At 42.3% G+C, this 6,662-nt stretch overlaps 1 long non-coding RNA gene across 2 annotated transcripts; it reads right to left on the bottom strand.

Moving 5' to 3' along the window:
• Positions 1 to 708: 708 nt before the first annotated feature.
• On the bottom strand, positions 709 to 4,640 carry LOC119331904. 2 transcript variants are annotated; one of them, XR_005160701.1, is made up of 5 exons: positions 3,934 to 4,640; positions 3,600 to 3,773; positions 2,922 to 3,082; positions 1,759 to 1,967; positions 709 to 1,079 (listed from the first exon to the last, which is right to left on the bottom strand). It is a non-coding gene; the product is annotated as an uncharacterized LOC119331904 (long non-coding RNA). The 2 variants fall into 2 exon arrangements; XR_005160702.1 differs by having other exon boundaries at positions 1,759 to 1,964.
• Between the last annotated feature and the right edge of the window lie 2,022 nt (positions 4,641 to 6,662).

Below are 6,662 nucleotides of genomic sequence, written 5' to 3'. Positions count from 1 at the left end.
ACCTCGATAATATCGTAGCGGTGCTTAGGCGAAGCCCTGCGATGGTAGAACATCAACATCGTCACCACGCCGTCGTGCTGACGGAACTCTCCCTCAAAGCTCGGCTGGATCGGAGTTCAAGGGACGTCATCGAGTTGAACGTGTGCAGAACTCGGAGGTGTCGTGCGTTCGGTACTTGATCGGTCGGATCCTGAAGACGTATGACTACATCAACCACGTTGTGCTAACGCTTCCGCTTTCGGACTACGAGGGTACGTGGACACACTCTTCCCTCTCGTTGTTATGCATCATCATGATCTTGTGTGTGCGTAGGATTTTTTTTGAAATTACTACGTTCCCCAACAGGTAAACCCATCTAGACGCGCCAGGAGAGGGGAGCACGCCCTGGTGGGTTGTGCCCACCTAGGAGCCCCTTTCCGATAGGTCTTGACTCCAGAAATTCTTATATATTATATAAAAATTGCTCAAAAAGTTTCATTCCATTTCAAGAACTTTTATTTCTGCACAAAAATAACACCATGATAGTTCTGTTGAAAACAGCGTCAGTCCGGGGTTAGTTTCATTTAAATCATGCAAATTAGAGTCCAAAACAACAGAAAAAGCATGAGAAAAAGTAGATACATCGAAGACGTGTCACTCCACAACATACATTTAGAAGCTGGACATCACAAGGCAGATGGTTATTCCAGCTTTTGACATCTCAGCATGTACGCATGTATCCAAACCATTTTATTTATTTGAACACAAAAGTATTCGTTACACAACCATGACAGTGGATAGTAGATACATTCAACAGAGACTGAATTAACATAGAAATGAAGCAACAAAGGGCAGTCCGAGCAAAGGAACTACATTGGACTACAACATGGGACTAGAGCTACCATTTCTATTTCTACCAGCAGTTGTAGACGCTTGCAAGAGAGGGGGGACTACCAAGGAGCTAAACTAACAATGGCCATCAATCATCAATCAATGACAGTAGAAATGAGTGGTAGCGGCAATGTTCGAGAGACCCCCTCCCCCTGCTGCTGCTGCTTGGTGTGCCTGCTACTGCTTGCTGTGCTGCATCACTAGTCATCCTGCACGCAACAAGAATTTTAGCTTTACATAAGGTTTACAAGAACATGACCCTGATACATGAGATTGACATTCACAAGCTATTTGCATTTTTATTTAGAACTGCATTACACCATTTACATTACTAGTTATGTATTGACATACTTATCTAAAAGAACATATATACAAACATATGAATTTTATTTCAGAATACCAATACAGAAGTACTAAAAAAAGACTAAACATAAGTAGAAGGTAACAAGAGCTCATTACACAAGTTTTGCTAGCAATTAGGGGACCCTGGTACCTATACTGACCACATTTGGGCATATCCTACCATACCAGTGGCTAAATAATGCAACTTTATGACTGTCAAGTAGACCTATAGATCGATGATGGAGCAGAGTCAAACATTACAAACACAACAGCTGATGCATGCCATGGAGCACGATCTCAATGTTGTTCCTCGTCTATTAAACTTAAGGACAAGAAAAGCACTCTGGTTGCATCTTTCGCAGACACGACAACATACACGAGACAAATTAACAAACAAGAGGTGCAGATCCGGAACCGGTCGTCATCATCAATTAAGCGTTTCATCAGTGTGCACTGATTAAAGGGCACATACTAACCTATACCAATGCTGATAACCCCCACAAACAGACAACCATGGCTCAATATAATGACCAGCCAGAGTTTTACCTTTGTTTTAGCCATGGACGCTAGCTGTTGAGCAGAGCCGAGTAGGGGGAGGAGGACAATCGCGGCAAGAAGAAGAGGTTCCTTGACTTGATGACCACTAGATGTACATCATGCCTTCCCGGAGTAAATAGAAGGAGAACGGGCGAGACGATGCAGCAGGGAGAGACAGTGAAGATAGTTCTTCAATTTCAGTGAAGATAGTTCACCTTCTATGTGTATAGTACATGACACCAGCATGTCAGAAGATAATAGACCAAATGTGCATGAAAGACAATACAATAAACACCATCTTGTTTATAGCAAGACAATATAGTAGCATGTCTCTAGCACATCATCTCGTTTAAAGAATGCATTCAGGCAAGAAATGGACAGCTGGTCTAATTTTCTCACACTTGGTTTTCACAGTTAACACCATCATGTACAAAACCAAGCTGCTCCAGGCTGGTCAGTTGACTGATACTACTAGATAAGCAAAGCAAAGTACTACCAAAACAAGAACCAGACATGGCAAGCAAAGTGCCAGCATTTTACTCATAGCAAAGCAAACTACTACCAAAACAAGAACCAACATTTTACTCATAGCATGCAAAGTATCAATATTCTGTTCTTATCAGCTTATTCTTATGCCTAAAGCAAGGCGATCTAAATTTACTCATAGCATCACTCTTGCTCATATACTCATATAAGAGAAGTCTAAAAAAGACTACGACAATAGCTAACTAATGCTACAAATTATATTGCCGATGCATACTTTGTGATGAGAAAAATGGTTATATCATCATCTGACGACATTCAACATGTACACTATACAAAAGAAACTGGAATTTCTCCCTCGATTGCTTATTCAAGCTAGTTTAGAGTTACAGACGAATGTTCATACTGTCCCTTATATTTTATAGCTAGGATCACACCATTGTCAGTTGTAACCACAATGGGAATGTCTCTTATCATTTGAACAACCTGAGACACAAGTTACAGAACAAGCTACTACCTGATGCTGATGCTGTGCTACTACTACCTGATACTGTATGGGGACCTCTCTTATCATTTGAACAAGTTACAGAACAAGCTACCGCACACATGTATTGACCGTCCTACTACTACCTGATGATGTGCTACTACTTAGAGGAAGAGGGGGAGGGAGATGGAGATGGAGATGCTACCTGCCGTTGTAGGTCTATCATGGTTCTGCTTGGGACGGTCGGAGATGGACTCCCCCATGTTGTGTACCATATGGGTGGGCAGCATCCACATCGCCCGTCTCCTGAGCACCCCGCCGATGAAGCCCCTGAGCATGTTCATGCGGCCACTGCACCACCCCACCCTGAAAACCAGTAAGACACAAAAAACGTCAGATCTGAGCCGTCCTACCTATGCACAAATGTGAGAATAAGATGGGAGATGGGCGGTGCTGTCAGTGTAATATTTTTTTGGTGTACTATAAAATTGCATGCAACATAAGATTAACTCTTTATTGTTTGATTGACAGGAAACAACATGAATTTTAGTCCCGCAACCTCTCTTATTGACTAACTAGAACAAGGAAACAACCCTGACAGTACAACTGACACAGCAGAAGATTTTATTAGACTAGGTGAACCTTCTGAAACCTCTGTATTTCGTGTAAATACAGTCAAATTGAAAAAAGTAAGAACTTCGATTACCCAGGTTGAAATCATATACTACAATAGGCAGTTGGCATCTCGGCATTTATCAGAGGCTGCCCACAATAAAGCTTCCTCTTCTTGGAGCCACGATGCAACTATTTCTAATCTAGCAGTCATTGTATAATGCATAAAATGCATCCACAATAAAGCTTCTGTTCTTGCTAAGAACTGTACCTTTATTCAGTGGCGGCAGTGGTTGCCCCTCTTCTTGGAGCCACGATGGTGGGCTCGCTGATATGCCTCCCATGCCTATTGCTGGCAGAGGCGTTTGATTGTCATGGCGTTCGGCCCTGCACCTTGGGCAACTGGGTGCATCGGTGCACCATCCATGCGATTTGGGGCATCAATCTGATCGATTGCAACAAGGCAAGTTCATGCTAGTGAGACACGTAAGCAAACACCTAGCGCTCAGCACCCGATCCAAATAGACACATGAGCGAGACAAATGATAGAACACCATACGAGCTATACTAGCAACAGTAGGAAACAAGATGGTCAGAGCATGCACCGAGCGTTGCAGGGGTGTCATAGAACATGCTGCAGGCCTGCACAACAGTGGCCCGCATGATGGTGGCACCCTGATCGGCACGATGACGGACTGGTGGAGGTCGGGTCCAGCGACGCAGGAGGCCATGGCGCGGCGCTGGCTCGCAGCTCCACCCACAACGAGATGAACTAGGGGCATGACGCATCGTTGCCCGAGAAGAAGCACACGGGCGCCCTCCTCTATCGGTTAAGATGGCGGAGGAAGCAGCAAGGTCCCCCACCTCCTCCCCCGCCGCGTGAGTGTGAAGAAGGCGTGGCCTTGGGCTGCGGAGGCGGAGGCATTCACCTGGTCCTGGAGCACGGAGCACCTCTGTCCCAGCCGCCGTCAGCCGCGCCAGTGGAAATCCGACAGCCCTCGAAGCCTTCGTCGACGAGGATGAGGCCGTCGGCCATGACGACGAGCCATGGGGTGCACGCCACAGATCTGAGAGCGCCGCCGCGTCACCTGCTCGATCTGGAAGCGGGACCGCCGAGGGAGAGAAGGTGAGGGGGGAGGAGAGGGTGGGGCGATGGCAGAGCAGGCAGACGATGGAGGGGGGAGGAGAGCAGAGTGGCCGCGTCGGGAGAGGAAGAGAGAGGGGTTGGGAGGTCGAGGCGGCGATCGGGAAGGGAGGAGGCGAGCTCTCGCTCTCGCTCGATCTGGTTGGAAAGAAGGAGGTGGGGGTGGATGGAAAATGACCACGAGGACAGAGCTACGGTTGGTGTGGAAGAGTTAAGGACTACGGTTGGATCCGCGAGCATCCGACGGTGTTTGATGCACGATTCACGTGAGACATCCACAGACCAATCAGAATGCAGTACGACGTTGTGATCATCTAAATTGGTCATAGTTGACTAAAAATAATGTGTTAAAATCATGTCAGCGATTTTGTGACATGAGAAATTCAAAAAAATAGAATATATTCGCATAAGTTTGCATCTTGGAATAGTTTAGTCAAATGAGATTATATTTTGCACAAGTTTGCTTCTTGGAATGAGATACAATGTTCCCTAGTTTTCATTTTTTTTTTGCACCAAAAATTTCATTTTTCATTTTTTGAGAGCCTAGAATTAGTTTTTTTTGAACGACCTACCATATATTTGTTGTAAAATTGGACCAAGTCATTTTTCTAGTATATTAGGACATATTTAATGTACAACCAAATGGTTGGGTGTCCAAAGTTTTTATCCACCTCTCATGAAAAAGACAAATTTACGCCCTGGAAGGGGTCAAATTTAAACTGTAGCTGCCTCATTATTTGATTTTTATTTTTTTTTTCAAAAATCATTTCTAGGTATATAAGTATCTATTTAATCATAGAAACACCAAAAGTTTTCCAAGATCCAACCACTAGCTAGGAACAGTCATGCCCGCTGTTTTGACCGCGTTTTGAAAAGGGCATGAAAAATTCAAAAAAATCAAAAAATTAGAAAACTTCGCATTGTGTCATTATATGTGACCAAGTTACCAGAAAAAATAATAAACTTATAATACGACAATTATTTTAAAAAAATGTTCTCAGAAACGAGCTATCATGTGTGAAGATCAATGGCATTCAAGCCAAATGATGAATGTTATGGCCACATTCATAGCATAGTTTCTTCAAATAATCTAATATTTGTGCACAAGGGTGCATCTTGGAACAGCAAACAATGTTGCCTAAGGAAGATTTCATTTTCTTGGAATGAAAATTCATTTTTCCATTTTTCGAGTGCCCAAAATGAGTCTTTTTGTGAACGATTTACCATATATTTGTTGTAAAATTGGACCAAGTCATTTTTCTAATATATTAGGACATATTTAATGTACAATTGACTAAATGGTTGGGTGTCAAAAGTTTTTGTCGACCTCTCGTGAAAAAGACAAATTTCCATCGATTCAATTGGAAGCGGGTCAAATTTGAACTGCAGTTGCCTTATAGTTTGCTATTTAATTTTTTCCAAAAATCATTTCTAAGTACATAAGTATCTATTTAATCAAAGAAATATCCAAAGTTTTCCAAGATTCAACCACTAGTTAGGAACGGTCATGCCCGCCGTTTTGACCGCATTTTGAAACCGGCATGAAAAATAAAAAAATTCTTCGCAATGTGTCCTTATATGTGACTAAGTTACTAGAAAAAATAATAAACTTGTAATATGGTAATTATTTTAAAAAAGTGTTCTCAGAAACGAGATATCATGTGTGAAGATGCATGGCTTTCAAGCCAAATGATCAATCTTATGGCCACATTCATGGCATAGTTTGTTCAAATGATCTCATATTATGCACAAGGGTGCATCTTGGAATTGCAAACAATGTTTTCTAAGGAAGTTTTCATTTTCTTTGGACGAAAATTCATTTTCCATTTTTCAAGTGCCCAAAATGAGTTTTTTATGAAGGACCTACCATATCTTTGTTTCAAAATTGTACCAAATCATTTTTCTAAAATATTAGGCAATATTTAATGCACAATTGACCAAACGGTTGGGTGTCAAAAGTTTTGGTCCACCTCTCGTGAAAAAGACAAATTTTCATCGATTCAGTTGGAAGTGGGTCAAATTTGAACTGCAGCTGCCTATAGTTTGCTCTTTATTTTTCCAAAAATCATTTCTAGGTACATAAGTATCTATTTAATCAGAGAAATATCAAAAGTTTTCCAAGATTCAACCACTAGCTAGGAACTGTCATGCCCGTCGTTTTGACTGCATTTTGAAACGGACATGAAAAAT

The sequence above is a fragment of the Triticum dicoccoides genome, chromosome 7A (assembly GCF_002162155.2).
Source record: "Triticum dicoccoides isolate Atlit2015 ecotype Zavitan chromosome 7A, WEW_v2.0, whole genome shotgun sequence".
Lineage (NCBI taxonomy): Eukaryota > Viridiplantae > Streptophyta > Magnoliopsida > Poales > Poaceae > Triticum > Triticum dicoccoides.
This window is presented reverse-complemented; position numbering and strand designations above follow the sequence as displayed.